The 19,347-nt window shown below is 34.8% G+C and overlaps 1 protein-coding gene across 2 annotated transcripts in view; it reads right to left on the bottom strand.

The window, feature by feature from the left end:
- dsb (debris buster) overlaps positions 1-19,028 on the bottom strand; it is a 353,068-nt gene extending 334,040 nt beyond the window's left edge. Inside the window, exon 1 of one of the 2 annotated variants that reach the window (XM_069829468.1) lies at positions 18,905-19,028. The gene's annotated coding sequence lies outside the window, so the exon portion shown is untranslated. Of the gene's footprint in view, positions 1-6,816; positions 6,945-18,904 lie in introns of those variants that run through there. The other variant, XM_069829469.1, reaches the window with a different exon arrangement.
- Positions 19,029-19,347: the final 319 nt, after the last annotated feature.

Genomic DNA, 19,347 nt, shown 5'->3' with positions numbered 1-19,347 from the left:
AGAGTGTAATAAGATAGACTAACAAAAATGAATAAAAGAGAATTAAAGTGGAAAAAAACATCTGAACTAATGTGAAGTGAAGAGAGAGAAATTGGAAATGTAATTCAGTGAATTAGATATTTCATGTTTTTCAATGTTGTGGGTTGGGAGTAGTATCAGGGGTACTATAACTGTAGCAGTATTATAGGAATAAATATATGGAAAGAGGTAATAAAATAGGAAATTTAGAAGTGAAGCGAAGAGAACGAGATCAATACGTAAATAAACAGAGGATAGAAAAATGATGTAAGTGTTGAAAAATACAGAAAGGGGAAAAGTCAATAATTAATGTAGGAGAAAATAGCTGGAAAAAAATGATTAAGGTTAGGTAGATTTGAGGGTAGAGAAGAAAATATATAAATAATGCAAATTATTAAGGAAGGAATAGGCCTATGCAATATTTACTAGGTAAGCGCGAAATGGAAGTGAGACATTCTAAGTATGAGAGAGAATAGAAGAGGATAGAGAGAGAAGGACATATAGCAATTCAGTGAAAACAGAACATTTGAAAGTAATAAAATACTTAGCAGATGAATATATTAACAGAAAAGAGTTGTGTGTATTAAATGGATGGTGGATCGAAAAGGAGAAATGTGAAGATCCATCATAACTGTGAATTGTAAAGTTGACTGACAAATAAATATCAATAGCAATATCAATGTGCTACCTAGAATGGATTGATATTAATGCCCTAAGGCCCCGGTCCTACAGATTGCCCCTCTTCGGGTCGTTCCTGAACTACCCTATAGCTTACAGAATCTCTTTACCTTTCCACGCAGGCATCACCGCGATCCTTCAAGGTACCATGAGCCCAGGGAAGAGCCCATGTTACTACCACCACGGGTCCAAGTTTCTTTGCGGCCCATGACGACTTTACATCGGAGCAAGCCCGAAATATAAGAAAGAAATGGAGATAATGATGAAAGAGTGGATGAAGAAAGAATGATGCTGAAACTGGTCAGGAAGAGGAAAAGGAATTGGTTGGGTCACTGGTTGAGAAGAAATTGCTTACTGAAAGCTGCACTGGAAGGAATGGTGAACGGGAAAAGAATTCATGGCAGAAGAAGATATCAGATAATAGACGACATTAAGATATATGGATCATATGAGGAGACAAAGAGGAAGGCAGAAAATAGGAAAGACTGGAGTTGCAGTAAAAGACCAGCCTTTGGACAGAATACTATGAATGAATGAATGAATGAATGAATGAATTTATTTTGTCGAAATTCATGTGAAACGAATTTGATCAATTATTATAATATATCATGTACATAATATTACGAGTAATTTTATTAGTCTATTAAAACATTAATGCTATTAGAGCTTCAAAGACAATTGAGATGTACCACACGTATTAGCGTCTTTTTCTCATCAATAAAAGTGCTGATTCACTACAAATAACGAACCAGTTATTAGCCATAACATACGAACCCTTAGTACAGGTCACTAAATTGGTCTCCTCAAGGTTACTGCTAAGTGTTATCTAATTACATGACAACAGAGAGTACCTAGAAGAAATTAGAGAGAGGGGGACAAAGGTCTAGTCTCGCAAAACATCTGAAAATATTACAATATATTATTTGGAAATTTTTTAGGGCTCTAACGTAGACCAGGTGATGAGTTCTTGGCAAGAGAGACATGTAGAAATGTCATGCAGAATTTCATTAAAATGCAGAGGTTCCCTTAAAAGGTAGGTGCTCACTCACAGGAAAAAATTCGTTCGATGCGTTCGAATTTTTATTACAGTATGTCCTCATTTCACAATAAAATTAATCATCAAATAATTTTTTAATTTACCACTAGAGCGCATTACTTCTTTGTAGTGTTCTGACCTGAACCTGGAAATAAAATGAACAGCTCTGTAACTTAAATAACCTACGAAGGACATACTTGATTTATTTATTTATTTATTTAAATTTAAATATACAGAATAAAGAATATAATTACAAAACAAACAAGAGAAATAGAAATAAAATAATACAAGCAATATAAAAAGAAGATATAGTAGTATTAACAAAATTTGAGACCGAATGAGCAGCGCTCGTGCTCGGTCGCAGTTCAGATATAATATTAAAATAAAAAAAATAATAATAATAAATAGGCCTAAGTAAAATAAAACAGGAATTAAAATATAATTACAGCTGCAATGGAATTATATAATATAATATTAACACTAGAGAAGAATAATATCGCACGTGAAAAGTAGAACTAATATATATTTCAGAATTATAGAATACACATATAATATAGGTTGATTAATTCATACACATATGCTATAAATTTATTTAATCAAATTGAAGATATTAACACGTTTCTAATTTTCTTGTTATATGTTAGTGGGTTACATGTTAGAAGTTCTGGGTGTAATTTAGTTAAAGCATTGTACAACCGAGGGCCAAAATTTATGCTATGTTTTAGACCAGCAGATGTGAGACATTTAGGTTCTACTAATGTTGAATTAATATTTCGTCTTGTGTCATAATTGTGTGTCTGTAATACAAACTTATTACGATTTTTATGATAAAATTTTAACAGCGTATACTTATAAATTTGTTCAATATTAAATACATTAAATTCAGAATAAATTAATTTAGTTGGATAATCGAAACGTTTCTTCAAACGAATTTTAATTATTCGTTTTTGTAGTAAATTTAACGGACTAAGATTAATTTTTGTACTTCCACCCCAAACAATTATACCATACTGAATGATAAACAGAATAATGGCCAAATAAACATTTCGTAGAACTCTAATAGGTAAGTAGCATCGAAGATTAACGAATTTATAAATTGTTTTACGAAGCCTCTTACAAAGATAAGTAATGTGATGAGGCCATTTTAAATTCTGATCAATAATGATAATGATTAATTTAGTATTTTCCCAATCTCATCCAATATGTTCTTTCTTCATATTACATTGCTGTAATTTTAATATAATAAGTTATAAAGCTCTTCATACTGGTGGACTTCATAAAATAAGCTTCGAGTCATCCATTTCATTATATCTTCAATAAGGTATTATCGTGATTGGAGGCCTTGCTATCGATTGTATTTGTCATGACTAGACTTCGTTGAATTGCCACACGCAGCATGCAATCAGGTTGCCGATGTACGGTAGTATAGAGGAGGTGAGCGACCGTCCGGTCTCGTAGTACAAGCAAGTTCATGTTAAGAGTTGTGACCGATCCAAGTAGATAGAGCAGCTACAGCTAATGTATACCTAAGTAAGCACTTGTTTTTGCATTACTGTGGTTGGAATAGTCAAAGCTTAACATTTGTTCAGTGTAGACAAGAATTCAATCAAACATGCTACAATGAGAGTGTTGCTGTTCCAAACAATTGCTCCTGGAATACCCTTACCCCCGCAGCCAGTCTTGACCCGTTGGGGAACGTGGTTGGATGCTGTTAATTATTATGCAGAACATTACGGCAAAATAATGGAGGTAATTTATGCATTGGATAGCACAGACAGTTCCGCTGTTGCAACTGTAAAATCATTGCCTTCTGAACAGCTATTGGAAGATATTCTGTTCAATGATTCTAATTTTAAAATCGTGTCCAAAAGCATCATCCTGTTAGAATCGTCTAAACTACAACTCTCAGAAGCCCTTAATGTAGTGGATAAAGTATCACAAACCGTTATCCAAAATAACAATTCACTAATTTCAGAAAAAGTGAAATATAAGTTGAGAAACATTAGGGGAGAGTCGGGAAGTATCGGACATCGGGTAGTATCGGACATCGGGTAGTATCGGACAGTGCGTTTCTTTCATCTACCACCATATGGTAGTACCTGAATGACATGGTTACGTTTCTCTATGCGACATCACAGAAACGTAACCATGTCAATCAGGTACTATCATCGTGTGGTAGATGAAAGAAACTCACTGTCCGATATTACCCGATGTCCGATACTACCCGACTCTCCCATATTGCTAAAAATTCTGTCTATTAACAACTTCGTATTATAAATGATGTACCATCAGGTCACGACAAGACACCTGAAGTTGGTGTACTAAAAAGTAGTGACTTTCCGTTCTTCAAATATGTACGTATTACATCGAACGTACATTTTCCCAAAATAAAAACTGTTTAAGTGACCATCGGGGAGGTTACTTTGTAGTCGTTCAAAATGTACGTAACTCTTCACTGCAATGCACTTATTCAAGGATGATGTGAGTATCTTACATTAAATTTTAAGAGTTAATATATCTCACTATAAAATAATTGTGTATTTATATGTTTAGACATTTCCTACTTCAATGATCATTCATTATATTTCTTGAATGCAGAATACAGATTTTATTGTAACCGCAGTATACTGCTCAGTGTTTACATCAGAGGCATACTCCATCCTTTGCACGTCCCCTTCTCATACAATCTATACTGCGTGCGCAGTAAACTTTGCGATTCTCGTGGCAATTCCACGAAGTCTAGTTATGACATTCTATATTTCGATCTTGGACCATGCGGAAATCCGTTTAGAATTCTCCAGGCAGAATTCTGGGCTGAATCCGGTCATGCGAACAGAGGAGATAGACCAAGTAGGCGATGATCCATTTAAAATAATGCAAAGAATTAAAATCTGAATGCGCCGATCGAATCTGTTCCGGTATTTCTCAAAAGTAGGACATAGCATTGCATCGAACATCAACAAATCGGCATTTAACACGGAAAATTATTGTAGTGACCATGATAAGCACGCATCTTCCTCCATGTTTTTATCACCAGTAACCGAAGAAGAAATTTATAATACTGTTAAATCCTTAAAAAATAATGTCTCACCGGGAATCAACAAAATTGCAAATAATACATTAAAGATTATCATTAAACATATATTAAAACCGCTTGTTTATGTATTCAATCTATGTCTCACCCAAGGAGTTTTCCCAGAATCTCTGAAAAATGCTGTAGTTGTACCGGTCCATAAGTCGGGGGAAAGAAAAAGTCTGAATAACTATAGACCTATATCCTTGCTCTCTAGCTTCTCAATGATATTAGAAAAATAAAAAAAAAACAGATTAGTAAATTACTTAGAGAAAAATGAAATTCTGTCCAAACATCACTATGGCTTCAGAAATAAATTATCTACGGATGACGCTATTATTGAAGTCACTGGTAAAATTATGCAGGAGTTGGATAACGGTTCTAAATGTTTAGGGATTTTCTTAGATTTAAGGAAAGCTTTTGACACGGTTAACCATCGTTTACTTCTGGACAAATTATTTGATATGGGAGTCAGGGGTATTGCGCATAAGTTATTTCAATCATACTTAAACAAAAGAACTCAGGTAACCAAAATTGATGATAATATCAGTGAAAATGTAAATATTGATATAGGTGTCCCTCAAGGAACAATTTTAGGCCCTATTCTATTTTTAATATATATTAATGATTTATTAAACATTGATTTGAAAGTACATAATGGCTCCTGTTATTCTTACGCTGATGATACGGTGGTGATTTTCAGTGGTTTATAAACGTGCCAATGTAGGTATAAATTTGATCAAAACCTGGCTTGATGCAAATTTGCTATCTCTAAATATAACTAAAACTACTTTGGTGCCATTTTCTTTAACAGTCTCTGGATTGAACAAATTGAAATCACTTTCTCATTTAAAATTAATAATCCACAACTCATTTTGTAAACTCTCTACAACCTGTAAATGCCCTTGCCTGAAAGAATCTGTAGGTGTGAAATACCTGGGAATTATTGTTGATCAGCACTTGAAATGGGATAGACAAATCACCTTTTTATGTAACAGGATACGTAAAACAATTTACAAATTTGTAAGCCTTCGCCATTACTTGCCTACTCATGTATTACGTTTGGTTTATTTGGCTATAGTTGAATCTGTTATCCAATATGGTATAACTGGATGGGGAGGCATTACAAAAACTGCTCTTCTTCCTCTGATTATGTTGCAAAAACGTAAAATCAAAATTTGTTTGAAAAGGCGACTGGATGATCCAACAAATTTGATCCATTCCGAATTGAATGTTTTTAGAATTGACCAAATTTATAAATACTCTTTAATGAAATTCTATCATAAGAATAGAATGAAATTTGTAGCTCAGCCACATGCTCATAATACAAGACGAAATGAAACTCTTAAATAAGTTGAACCTAAATATTTCACATCCGCTGCTTTACTACACAGTACAAATTATGGTCCACGTCTATATATTTCGATAATAAAATTTCATCCAGAATTGACTACTTTAAGCAATGAAATTTTCAGATCTAGAATTAAAAAATTTATATGACAGACTTCCCTGTATATATATTATGTACCATGTATTGTAAAACAAGTTTATTTCTATCCTAAGTGTATTTTTCTATTTTATCTTGGTTACTATATCAACATGACCTGCACTAATTATACTACTAATAATAATTTAATATTAATCCATCAATCTAAACATCGTCTCTTTTTTCACTCAGTTATTATTAGTATTATTATTTACTAATTTTATTACAATCTTTATGTGAGCTTTTTTATTAAGTATTTTGTCTACAAAGTATGTGTATCTATGTAACGGAACTGTCCCCGAACACGAGCTTTGCTCTTTCGGGGTACTCTAATGTAACGTTTTTATGTACATGTTATTATTAAATAAAATCTAAATCTAAATCTAAGTGAGTTCCAACCTTTATAAAAAAAAATTACCACAATAATTTTTATGTTGAAGCTTGAATTTTTTCTTCTAGAAAGATATGTATATCCATAGCAACAAATTCCTGCAGAAATGTTATACATTTTCACGTCACAATTACCTATTTAAAAATCTTGCTTCAGATGCTAATACTTTTTTCAAAGTTAAATTTGCTTCTTCTTTTTCTTCTTCTTCTTCTTCTTCTTCTTCTTCTTATTATTATTATTATTATTATTATTATTATTATTATTATTATTATTATTCTCGCTGTTATTTGTACTCGCTTTAACATCTCTGGTCATATCGCGAGTTAATCTTTGGTTGAAATCCGAAGGCCTGTGTACTATTGTTGAGACTGGTTCTACAACGTGTGCATAATGCATGCGTCCGTTATATTTGTAATATTCGTAAGTATGATCATGTTTCCCCGTCTTTCCAAACTCTGTCTTGGCTAAGGCTAAGCGATCGACGAGCCCTGCATTCTCTTGTTCTCTTATTTCAAATTCTGCGCACCGCTACCCCAATCTATTTGGCTTCTCGTTTCCAAAATTTATCCGCATGTCATCAGCTAAGTACAAGATCTCATCATAACAATTTACTCATTATACCCTACCACAAGACATCTTTATATTCTTCATCCTATACAGTTTCAGTTGCTAGAAATTGGAACTCGCTTCCGAGTGATATAAGGGGTTGTTGGACAATAACTTCATTTAGGTCAAAATTACATAATTCTTACTTAACAGATGAATTGCTGATTAATATTTGTTACTTATAATGAAACTAACATCTGTCCATTCTTATTATTATTATCATTAATTTTTCTAAATAGATTTACAAAACCTCTAATGGCAATTACATTAATATTCTCATTATAGAAATAGAAATATATATATTCTCCCTGTAACATAGTCCTAGTAAGCTTACATTAAATTAATTTTCATAATTTTACTAGCTATCTCAAATATTAAATTAATTATAATGGATTGAATTAAATTAGCTCATAAATTAAGTTACTACTTTACCTTATAGATTTATCTAAATTTAAATAAATGTGTACTGAAGAATATTGCTGGAGAACCTTTTAAGTGTAGTGTAAATATTTGTAATTTAAATTTATGTATCGTATTGATTAAGGCTGGTTGAGTGGAAGAGAAGGCCTTATGGCCTTAACTCTGCCAGCGAAAATAAAACATTATTATTATTATTATTATTATTATTATTATTATTATTATTATAGTTGTGAAGTAGATGGCGACTGTATATGTATGACTGATTTCTTAAGAATATGATTTCGGTGATGAATGAGGCCAGTGTTGTGGCCCGAATTTTCTGGCATTTGCCTGACGGTTGAGGGAAAAACCTGAAAAACCTCAACCAGGAAATTCAACTCGACCGGGAATCGAACCCGGAATCTCTGCGTAAGAGACCAGCATGCTGACCCCTACACTACAGAGATGGTCTATTATTATTATTATTATTATTATTATTATTATTATTATTATTATTATGCATTAAAACAGAATGTACTATTAAAGGACAAAATAATAAATAAATATTTTTCAGCCACTGACAATTAAAATAAACTGGTGTACTCTATACAGGATGAATCGTAGATAATGCCATTAATTTCAGAGGGTTAAGGCTATTTCTCAATGAAAATTAAACATAACGTAAGCGTTAACTTAAAAATGTAAACGTTACGGTAAAATCAAGAACATTCACGATGGGAACATAAACATAACTGCTAAGATACTTGGTAACCATGGAAACATAACAACGACGCCATTTCCTCATATTCTGTCATAACATCAGTGCTCCACGATTGTGTACTGTTTGCAAATCACGTAAGCATAAGCTTGCAAACTTTCATGTTAACGTCTAACGGCAATGTTTATGTCAATGTTTATGTGAATCATTGTGAATAATTCCATTTCATAACCTGGCCGCAAACTTCTATGTTTATGTTACGGTTATGTTTAATTTTCATTGTGAATGGGCCTTTATTCTTTAAGATATTTAAAACAAAATTTTTAATACAGTTTTGCTCGTTTTTGTTTCCTTTTTGAGATAAGAATTGTTTTAAATATTATGAAATATTTCAAAGCTTGTTCTGGGAAAGCTACTGATTTAATTCCATATGATTAATCAATTGAAGAAAGCAGTGTATTATGATAATAAATTATTGAAGAAATTTTAGTTTTGTACTCAAAAATGTGCAAAAAATTTTGACCGAACAAATAAAACATTGAAAAATTCCCTTGCAGAAAGAAGAGTTACATTTATTAGGATCAAATTTCTGCACATTTAAAGGACAAAACTAAAATTCTTTCAATAATTTATTATCATAATACACTGTTTTCTTAAATTGACTGAGAATTTTGAGAATTAAATTAATGGCTTTCCCAAAACACGCTATGAAATGTTTCATATAAAACCATTTTTATCTCGAAAATGAAGCAAAAACGAGCAAAATTGTATTACACTTTTTTGTTTGATATATCTCAAAGAATAACCCCCAGAAATTACTGTCATTACTTACGGGTTAACTTTATATAAACACATTATAATATCCCGTAAATGTTGTTATTTATTCATCGGTATGTCAGTAATTCCATTGTACTAACTTTCTATAGTTACGAATGTATTGTGCACGCGTTTGTTTCGCGTATATGTCAAAGCACAACTGAATAACATTGTTGTTTAAGATATATTGTAACCCCTCCATGGTTTATAATAAACTCTTTCAAGTGGATTATGTATACTATATAATATATTATGCGGACTACCAGCGTGAATAGGTATAGATCCGTTCATATTGTCATTTCTCGGATATGACATAAGCATTTTCATAGCAAGTGAAGTCGAATTTCTATTCCAGAAAGTCTTTTCATTTTTGCTGTTGGTGAAAGTCGAACATAGACGTTACACGTCAAAAGATAAATATTTCTGAACACGTCTTCGAACACCCACTAATAATAATTCGTGGCGCTACAGCCCGTGAAGGGCCTAGGCCGACCAGCCCGCTGCTGGCCTCACGCCCACATGTCGAAGCAGAGGTGGACGATCATCCAACCAACATGGAGGTATCGTGTGATTAGCACGATGATCCCCCCAGCTGTTATAGCTGCCATTTGCAACCGGATTTCGCTACCTATCGTAGCTCCCCAAGTGCATCACGATGCTGGGTGAGCACTGGTCCCATACACTGGCCGAAATTTCGTGAGAAAATTTCTTCCCCCATGAGGACTCGAACCAGCGCGAATTTCGTAACGAGAGTCCTAGGTGGGATGCCTTAGACCGCGACGCCACGGCGCGGGACTTCGAACACTTACTAGTAAAAAAAAAAAATTAACGATTTAACAAATTTACTTCTAAGTTTGAAATATAAGATTCGCACGAATTCAGTATTAGAACATTATCCACTGCGCCACGAGGTTCAGAAGTGGCAGTGTGCAGTAGTGTCTTGCTATATTCGAACATGAGAGAGGCAACCAAGACATTAAAAAGTTCGGATTATTTCATATGAAAAATTAATCGGAAGATCTGTGCTAAAATACTTAAGGGGAGGAGGACGTCCCTATGCTGGCAATGTTAATTTCATAAACTTTAGGAACATATATCTAAAAAACTACTCACATTAGAGTTACAATTTTTTGCACACTGCTTCAATAAGTTATATACAAGAAAAACCATCAATAAAATCTTGCCAAATAGGTGCCACTTAATTATAAAAATAATATAAGCTAATAAATTGATATAAAAATTAAGAGTAAATCTAAAAAAAAAAATCCTACACATAAATAAATTGTTGTAAATCTAATTTCTGTGAGTTTATGTTGACGAATGTTGTATGTATTTATTCACACTGCAATGGGTATATACCCGGTGGCAGTGGTAACTAATTACACTCAATATGACAATAATAAACTTATTAATTAAAAATACAATTAATAATACTAATAATTAATACTAATAATAATAATAATAATAATAATAATAATAATAACAACAGGGAATATCCTAAATTAAATGAAACGATCACTTAAAATAACATTTGAAATAAGTCTAATTTGTATCTTAAAACTAAGATCGAACTAAAACCCACGAGTATGATATGTTCATATCTGCACAAGTACCTTTCAACATTACACTCATTTCGCTGTCAACTCACGCACTGCACTGGAACTACGACACATTTCACTGATTCTATCCTGATTTCACTAACACTTCAAAAACATTTCACTGTTCAAATACTTTGCACTGCCACTATAAACTATAAAGCTTCACTGACAGGAACACATTTCACTTACACAACACACTTCACTGACACAACATAATTCTTCACTGATACAATACTTCAATAACAACATATCATTTACAACATTTAAATACTGTGTATAATTACCGTCTATTAGTAAGGTCCTTAAGCCTATTAGTAAGGTCCTTAAGCCTATTAAATGTTCATATACATTGTGTAAAAAATTGCAACCTTGTGAGTGAAATGGATTTAGAGATATATGTTCCTGAAGTGTATGAAATTAACATTGCCAGTTAAAAGATGAAGAGGTTTGAGTGAAGGACATCGAATACTATTACAAGATGGAAGAAACACGACAGGACTCCTCCTGCAGAGCGGACATCGGCGAATATCGAACTTCGCCATACCTGACAAACTTGAACCGAACACAGCGCCTGTAATAGGCCTACACGAAGCTACTGAGCACATTCCTTCTCTGACGTACTGCAACTGGTTTCCCTTACCACTTTAACCAGTGCTGTAACTCTTTGAATACTAAGGAGACAGCGGCCAATAAGTTTTCGGTTAAGTCAGGGGAAGAAGGATGTGTAGAATATTGAAACACTTTACAAAACTTAATTACACTTCCACTGATAACACTTTCGAATGCCGCAGCTATACAAACAGGATGTAAAATGAAACGCCCGACATTTATGATGTCCTCAGGCAGTAAGCAATGACATTAAGAAATTTTATTGACATAACATGAGTCTTACAATACATAAAATTGTAATGAATAATCACCAGACTTCCACGTGTGTTTATCTGGTGCCGATAAACAATGACCACATCGGGATAGGTCCCAACTTATACGCGAGATTGTACTTAAATTTCGCGAGATTTTCAGATATGAAAACATGTATAACAATTACAAATCACAACAGATTCTTCTAATTCCTTAAAAAATATATTAAATTCATGTGTCTGCACAAAATATCTATCAAAAGTTTCATTCCCATGCAGAGAAATACAGGGACATCATTTTATTTTTACTAACATTTTTAATATTGACTTGCCTATACCTCTGCATCAACGCCGTTTGCTACCACCTTCCACGACTGGAGTTAGATGATACTGACGTAATATACAAACAACTCACTTTACTAGGTATAGGAGGGAAGAAAAGTAGTTCATCCATTTACGTAAACTAGGAAATATCGCGATTTTGAGTTTGATAATTTTCATTAGGTTTTTGTTTAATCAAAATAAAGTACAGTATTAACAATGAGTGTTTTTACTTACGAACTGAGCTTTCCATGCGGACGTATTCATTATGCAGTGTATATTATACTGTCTACAACACATTAGCGTACACTATAGAGAATGAAGTTAAATCGAAAAATAATCATAATATGAATATTTAAACACATTTTTGGAAATGGTGGCCGTTCACTTCGATGCATGCTTCAGTTCTAATGTGCATATTATCGCGCTATAGACTATTGTACGTAATTCCAATTACCAGGTTCGTACTTCTATCAGTAACTCATGTTGAAATAATTCTGTACCTACTCTATAAAAGAGACCTTACGTACTGTAAATTCAATCTTCATTTCTGCCCGATCCGAAAAGATAAAATTACTCAGACATAGCCTACTATCTACTGTCCGTCCAAGTGGTTACGTCGCAGCGTCGTAGAAAGGGAGGAAATCACGTGACAGTTAATTACTTAACGAGGTCCTTTTATTTACGTTATTTTAAACAATTGTATGGGTATAATATTACGTAGACGTCCAATTCCTAACAGAAATTATTGTTCAGAGAAAAGAGCTAAGACAGCCCAGCCACAGAGAGGCGAATAGAAGCAGGTGGGGGAAACCGGGATGCGACTTAGGAAAATGAAAAATGATGCAATATTGAAAGCTCTTTCGGCACTGGAAAACGCGAACATATTTTTGGAACGTACTGTTTACTATGACCGTAAGGCTACTATGACTGTATATGCGGTCTTGGATCTGTGTGGAGGACGGTTAAACTTCATTAGTAGAAGGGGTGAGAGTGAAGTACATTCCAAAACTCAGGTACAATAAAAATTGAAGTAAAAATAAAGTGATGTCCTTGTATAAGTCTGTTAGTGTGTAACTACGAAATAGGAAAAACGTTCGTTTCAGGCGACGAAAATGCGATTTGTATAAACGTTAATAAAATCTATAAATTTAAAACGATTGTGCTAATTCTATCAGAAAGTGTTAAATTCGTGTGTCTACACAGTTTTCTATCAAAAGTTCCAGAGTTCAATGAAGAAGAACAAAAATATTAATTCAACAATTCGCGATTTTATTAAGTTTTCAAACTATAATAAAATCTATAAATCATATCCGATTCCACTAACTCTTTCAGAAAGTGTTAAATTCAGGTGTTTACACAGTTTTCTATTAGAAGTTTCAGAGTTCGATGCAAACGAACAAAAATATTAATACGATGAAAGAGTAATGGGACGGAGAAAAATTCTCTCCGGCGCCGGGATTTGAACCCGGGTTTTCAGCTCTACGCGCTGATACTTTATCCATTAAGCCACACCTGATACCACCCCGGCGTCGGACAGAATCGTCTCAGATTAAGCTCCAACTCTTGGGTTCCCTCTAGTGGCCGCCCTCTGCACTACGTCATAGATGTCTATGAACTTAGGCCCTACCGAAGTCCACACATGTGCTGAGGTGCACTCGATATGAGTGACTAGTTGGCCGGGATCCGAAGGAATAAGCGCCGTCTTAAATCACGAAGTGATTTACGCATATCATATATTATTTTAATGTACCGAAGTACATATGATATTTCCATGCAGATATTCTGCGTCATCATACGATGAAAGAGTAGAGGGAACCCAAGAGTTGGGGCTTAATCTGAGACGATTCTATCCGACGCCGGGGTGGTATCCGGTGTGGCTTAATGGATAAAGTATCAGCGCGTAGAGCTGAAAACCCGGGTTCAAATCCCGGCGCCGGAGAGAATTTTTCTCCGTCCCATTACTCTTTCATCGTATGATGACGCAGAATATCTGCATGGAAATATCATGTGTACTTCGGTACATTATAATAATATATAAAAGTAAACTTTTGTCGGTTTATTGAAATATTAAAACGCTAATGAAATCTGTAATTTAACACCGATTCTTCTAATACTTTGAAGAAATGTAAAATTCATGTGTCTACACCACTATCTATCATAGGTTTGGAGGTTCGACGCAAAGAAACCAAATTGTGAAAATTTAGATTTTGTGAGATTTTCAAATATGAAAACATGAATGAAAAATTACAAATCTTCGTATCAACACTACGGCTGTATGCACTTAAGACTCATAACGGTCCTTGTGTTCCTGATATGCCACGATTTTAAATTTTCGAAGGTTGGTCTAGGTGGTTTGGTTTTGCTTCACAAAGGCTGAACCCGGGACGGATCACTACACTTAGACAAGCATTCCTGAATCCGACTCTGACAGGTGGGCCACTTCATCCAATGCAGCCAATTTGATTCCCAAACGTCCGTGTTGATTATCGAAGGGATCCTGGATGGGTGATAGGATAAACTAGGCTCTGTTGGACATTCGGGCATGTTGGACACTCTGTACTTTAACGTGTTACCTCGCCACTTGTGGGCACCACATTCTGCTAGAAGTCAATGACGGAAGTAGCCACGAGTGGGGCTACTTCCGTCATTGACTTCTAGCAGAATGTGGTGCCCACAAGTGGCGAGGTAACACGTTAAAGTACAGAGTGTCCAACATGCCCGACTGTCCAACAGACCCTAGTTTACCCTATTCGAGTTTATTTCCAGTCAGTGAATGGATTCATGCCAGTTTGTATCCGAGTTGATTCTGGAACTTTCCTTCCCATTTTGTGGACTTAAGACTGCCTACTTACAAGGTAACAACTACTTCAAGCAATTTCTTGTAAATAGATATGGTTAAAAATATGTGAAATTTGTCAATAAACTAATGATCTAAAATTGAAAGACTTTCAACATAGGTATGTTTAAAAATATGTTGAATTTATTCATAAAATAAATAACTTAGCAATTGAGACAGGGAGATCAAAAACCCACTTTTTTACAAAATTTAGTTATGGGCTGGATGATGCTTTTTAGTTTGTCCCGCATGCGCGGAAGGCAAGAATACACTAATATCGACATTCATCTGCATTCTGGGGGCTGTTTTAAAACTCGTGGAAGTCAGAACTCCACTTACTCCATGGAATAAAAGAGTTTTTGCATTTCAAGCTTAATTTCCCGGTAGGTAGCAACACTATCGCTCAACCAGCTGAGTGAAGTGATACGATACGGTATTCAGAATGTCACAAAAATCTATGAAATGCATGTAAGTAGGATTATTAAAGGCACGATATCGAGTCGATTAACTTCCAGAAACCCAATGCAGATGCATCATTCCCCAGTCAACTAAAGTACAATTCAGCATTGGCATTGAAAGAAAAAGGCAAAAGGACTTGCAAAATTCAACGCAGTTTATTTCTGAGGAAAGTAGGATTAATTACCAAACTCTGTTTGCGGACAGTAATAATCTAGAATCTAGATGCACAGGAAGAACATGAGAGAGAGAGAAAAAAAACAGAATCTGTAACATGAATGAGACTGTGTTAACATTTTAATATTGTTTGTGGTTTTATTTGTGTATTTTGATGTGCTTTATGGTAATTTATGATTTTCTGTCTCATATATTTGAAATGAAAAAAAAAGTAGCAATGTTAATCTTAATAACAAACTTCCATTTTCTCGTATATTCCAATGTTTCATAAGGGAATTATGATATACTTATCTTTTCTTAATTCTTACACTGTGGAAGTTAGAAAACCACTAACTCCAGCAGTGTTTATTTCAAATTGTAGCGTAAGATAATGTAAAAATTTAGGTTTTGAAGTAATTAATTAATAAAGAATGTAATTTTACACAATATTAACAGATAAATGCATAATAATTGAAGATAGTAAGAGAAATAATAAGTTTTTTCTCTCTCCTGTAAAATTTGGTTTATTGGAGTTAGAGGGTTTTTGATTTCCCTGTCTCAATTATTAAAAATCTTCACTTAATGTTGGGGAGGAACTTTCAACAAACGGAAAACAGCTAATTCCTTCGCTACGGTAATTTCTTATTTGTAGCTAGGCTACTACTGTTTCTCTTTTTTCTATTGTTGGTATTTTCGTCGCTTCGAAGCTTTACGTAAGTACTACACTGAATTTCGTTTTCGTCAGGATGTAGAGCTGAAAACCTTAGTTCGACTCGGATAGAATTTTTCTTTGTTCTTTCCATCCTTCACCACAAGAAACACAGTTCAAGAAAAATCGTTAGGATAGGGATCTAGTTTATCGTAATTTCGTGTTTTTTTATTTTAAATAAGGAGCTATTAATCACTGCAAGCAGACAGACAGACAGAGAGACAGACAGTAATGCAGAAAGAAATCGTGTATTTCTCCGAAAATCCCTATACCCATTGCTTGCATGATCACGTCACTTCCTCTTTTATTTAGTATAATAAGAAAGCAAAAATATAAACAATGATGGAGGCGAAGAACTAAATACAGAAGTCATTTAATGTTGACAAAACTATGAAATTAAAAAAAAAGATAATAATAAAAAAGCAAAGAAAATTAACAACAAACATAATTCAGATTCAACTTCGAAATGTCTAAGAACTTTACTTTAGTTGGTTATTTAACGACGCTGTATCAACTACTAGGTTATTTAGCGTCGATGAGATTGGTGATAGCGAGATGATATTTGGCGAGATGAGGCCGAGGATTCGCCATAGATTATCTTGCATTCACATTACGGTTGGGGAAAACCTCGGAAAAAACCCAACCAGATAATCAGCCCAAGCGGGGATCGAACCCGCGCCCGAACGCAACTTCAGACCGGCAGACAACCGCCTTAACCGACTGAGCCACGCCGGTGGCTATATCTAAGAATCTGAAGAAGAGTGAATTGAAATAGAATATGTGATAGAATTTATCAGTTGTTATTTGTTTGGCTGGTTATTTAACGACGCTGTATCAACTCTATCAATTCTTCAAAATTTGTTCACACTCAATATAAATTCGGCAGTTCGCGGGTGCTAGTGCAAAGGGGGTTAAGTATGAATTGATAAACTGGAATAAGTACAGATTTGAACTATCCAAAATTACTTTTCTCTTGTGTTACAGGGGTTAAGTTATTCTTCCCTCTATGATGCAATTACAGTGCTCCATATTTGTAACAAAGGGGTTTTATTCAGTACGAAAGGAGAGAAGTTTACATACCTTACAATTTGACTTAACCCCCTTTACACAAGCACCCGCGAATTATGGATGACTAAGAATTAAAATAACTCTACGGTGGTTTAGTATCAAGATTTTCAGCCTGTCAAGCTGGATTCGAGTCCCGGTTAGGCCAGGGATCTTTCATTCATAGCGACACTTGTGGTGGATTTGGTGGCAGTTGAGATTTTCTCCGGATTCTCCTGTTACCCCATGTTAGGCATCTGCGTCATCCCGTCATCATTCCCTAGCATTCTCCGAACGCCGGCTAGCGACACATGTTGGGGACTGGCTCAGGGACGAATAGGGTTACTTGCTAGAACATGGGTACGCAGCGCAACTTGCTTATAATCAGTGTAGTCAGCCAGTGTGGATTTCTAAATGTACCTAGCTTGAGGATTAGCGCAATAGATCTTAGAAGGTCGCGGTGCAGGGTCGTAGTGTCTCCCTCCCGAATTTCAATTCAAAGAATTAAAATAAGTGTTGTTATTGAAGCAGATTTTCTGAGACATAAACTGCGCTTTTATTTCTAGAATTATTAGTAGTGATAAATCGACAATATATTTCTTTTTCCAGCATTATCTCGTGTTCGCATAATAGCCTATACGAATCTTTTACCTCAGTCCGTCCTCATTCCATTTGAACCATCACTAGCTATTCACAAGTAACAATTAATATTAGAGGAGAAAAATTCGCTCCGGCGCCGGGGATCGAACCCGGGTCCTTGGTTCTACGTACCGAGCGCTCTCACCATTGAGCTACCCCGAAGTCCAATCCACAGCACCGGATCGAACTCCCCTCCTCCGGTGTTTTTCCCAGGCGCCCGGAGAGAATATTTCTCCTCTAATATTAATTGTTACCATAACAGATATATTCTGTAGGACCAAAAAATAATAATCTTTACGTAGATTATTTACAAGTAATTGTGCTCTCTGGTTATGTAGTTAGCATGATGTAAGAACATCCTTTAAAGTAATACAAGAAAAAGAACGAATTTCCGATTCTAGTAGAGGAAAAATGTCTCTATTTCTTTGCCGGGAATCGAGTAGGTTGTTTTACGACGCTTTATCAACATCTCAGGTTATTTGGCGTCTGAATGAGATGAAGGTGATAATGCCGGTGAAATGAGTCCGGGGTTCAGCACTGAAAGTTAGCCAGCATTTACTCATATTGGGTTGAGGGAAAACCTCGGAAAAAATCTCAACCAAGTAACTTTCCCCGACCGAGAATCGAACCCGGGCCACCTGGTTTCGCGGCCAGACGCGCTGACCGTTACTCCACAGGTGTGGACCCGGGAATCGAAGCAGCACCACTATTGATTTGTAGCCTGCTACACTACCATATTTTAAGTACGGTAACTTTTGATTAACAAATCAATAATTGGACACCCAAATTATTATTGAAATTGTTTTAAAAACACAATGAAAAATAAGTTTCTAATCTGAACAAGAAGAAGAAGAAGAAGAATAAGAGAAATTATGAATATTATATCACATCAACATGGTAACTAAAATTAAAATTATCTGAAGATAAGCGATTCAATAAATTAGGGTAAAGAAACCCACTGAATTCGAACTTTGATCTGTCACTTTCTATATATAATGTGCCAAAGAATTTATTCGAATTGAAAACACTAAAAATTATGTAGTCACTGAAATAATCCTTACCGGACGAAACGTTACGTATCCAGTATCCAACACCTTCACTATCACACTGATGTAACCACACAACAATGTACGATCACTGGACAAGAAGTTGCTAGAAGGCAAGCACACACAGAATCATATAAACAAAGATCAGAATCAACTTGCCCGCTGATTTTAACGCCCCATAATATTTCCCCTCCCATTTCTCGTATCTGCTACCTCATTGGTTCAAGTCGGCAATGACGTCAAATTGGCCGTGAACACTAAGATATGATAAAATAAAACTAACCCAACGAAGAAAAATTATACATACGTATGGAATAAGACTATAAAAACTGGGCCTAGATGACGTTGAGGATAGGTGCCTTAGATGCTCGAGTTATACTGTGGTACGTCAAAAGAACCAAAAGAAATGGAGTTAATTAATTGTAAAAGTGTTTATGTTAACAGACATTACATCACAT

This window comes from Periplaneta americana, chromosome 6, assembly GCF_040183065.1.
Source record: "Periplaneta americana isolate PAMFEO1 chromosome 6, P.americana_PAMFEO1_priV1, whole genome shotgun sequence".
In the NCBI taxonomy this organism is placed as follows: Eukaryota; Metazoa; Arthropoda; class Insecta; order Blattodea; family Blattidae; genus Periplaneta; species Periplaneta americana.
Note: the sequence above shows the minus strand (reverse complement) of the source record. Positions and strands in the feature narration are given on the sequence as shown.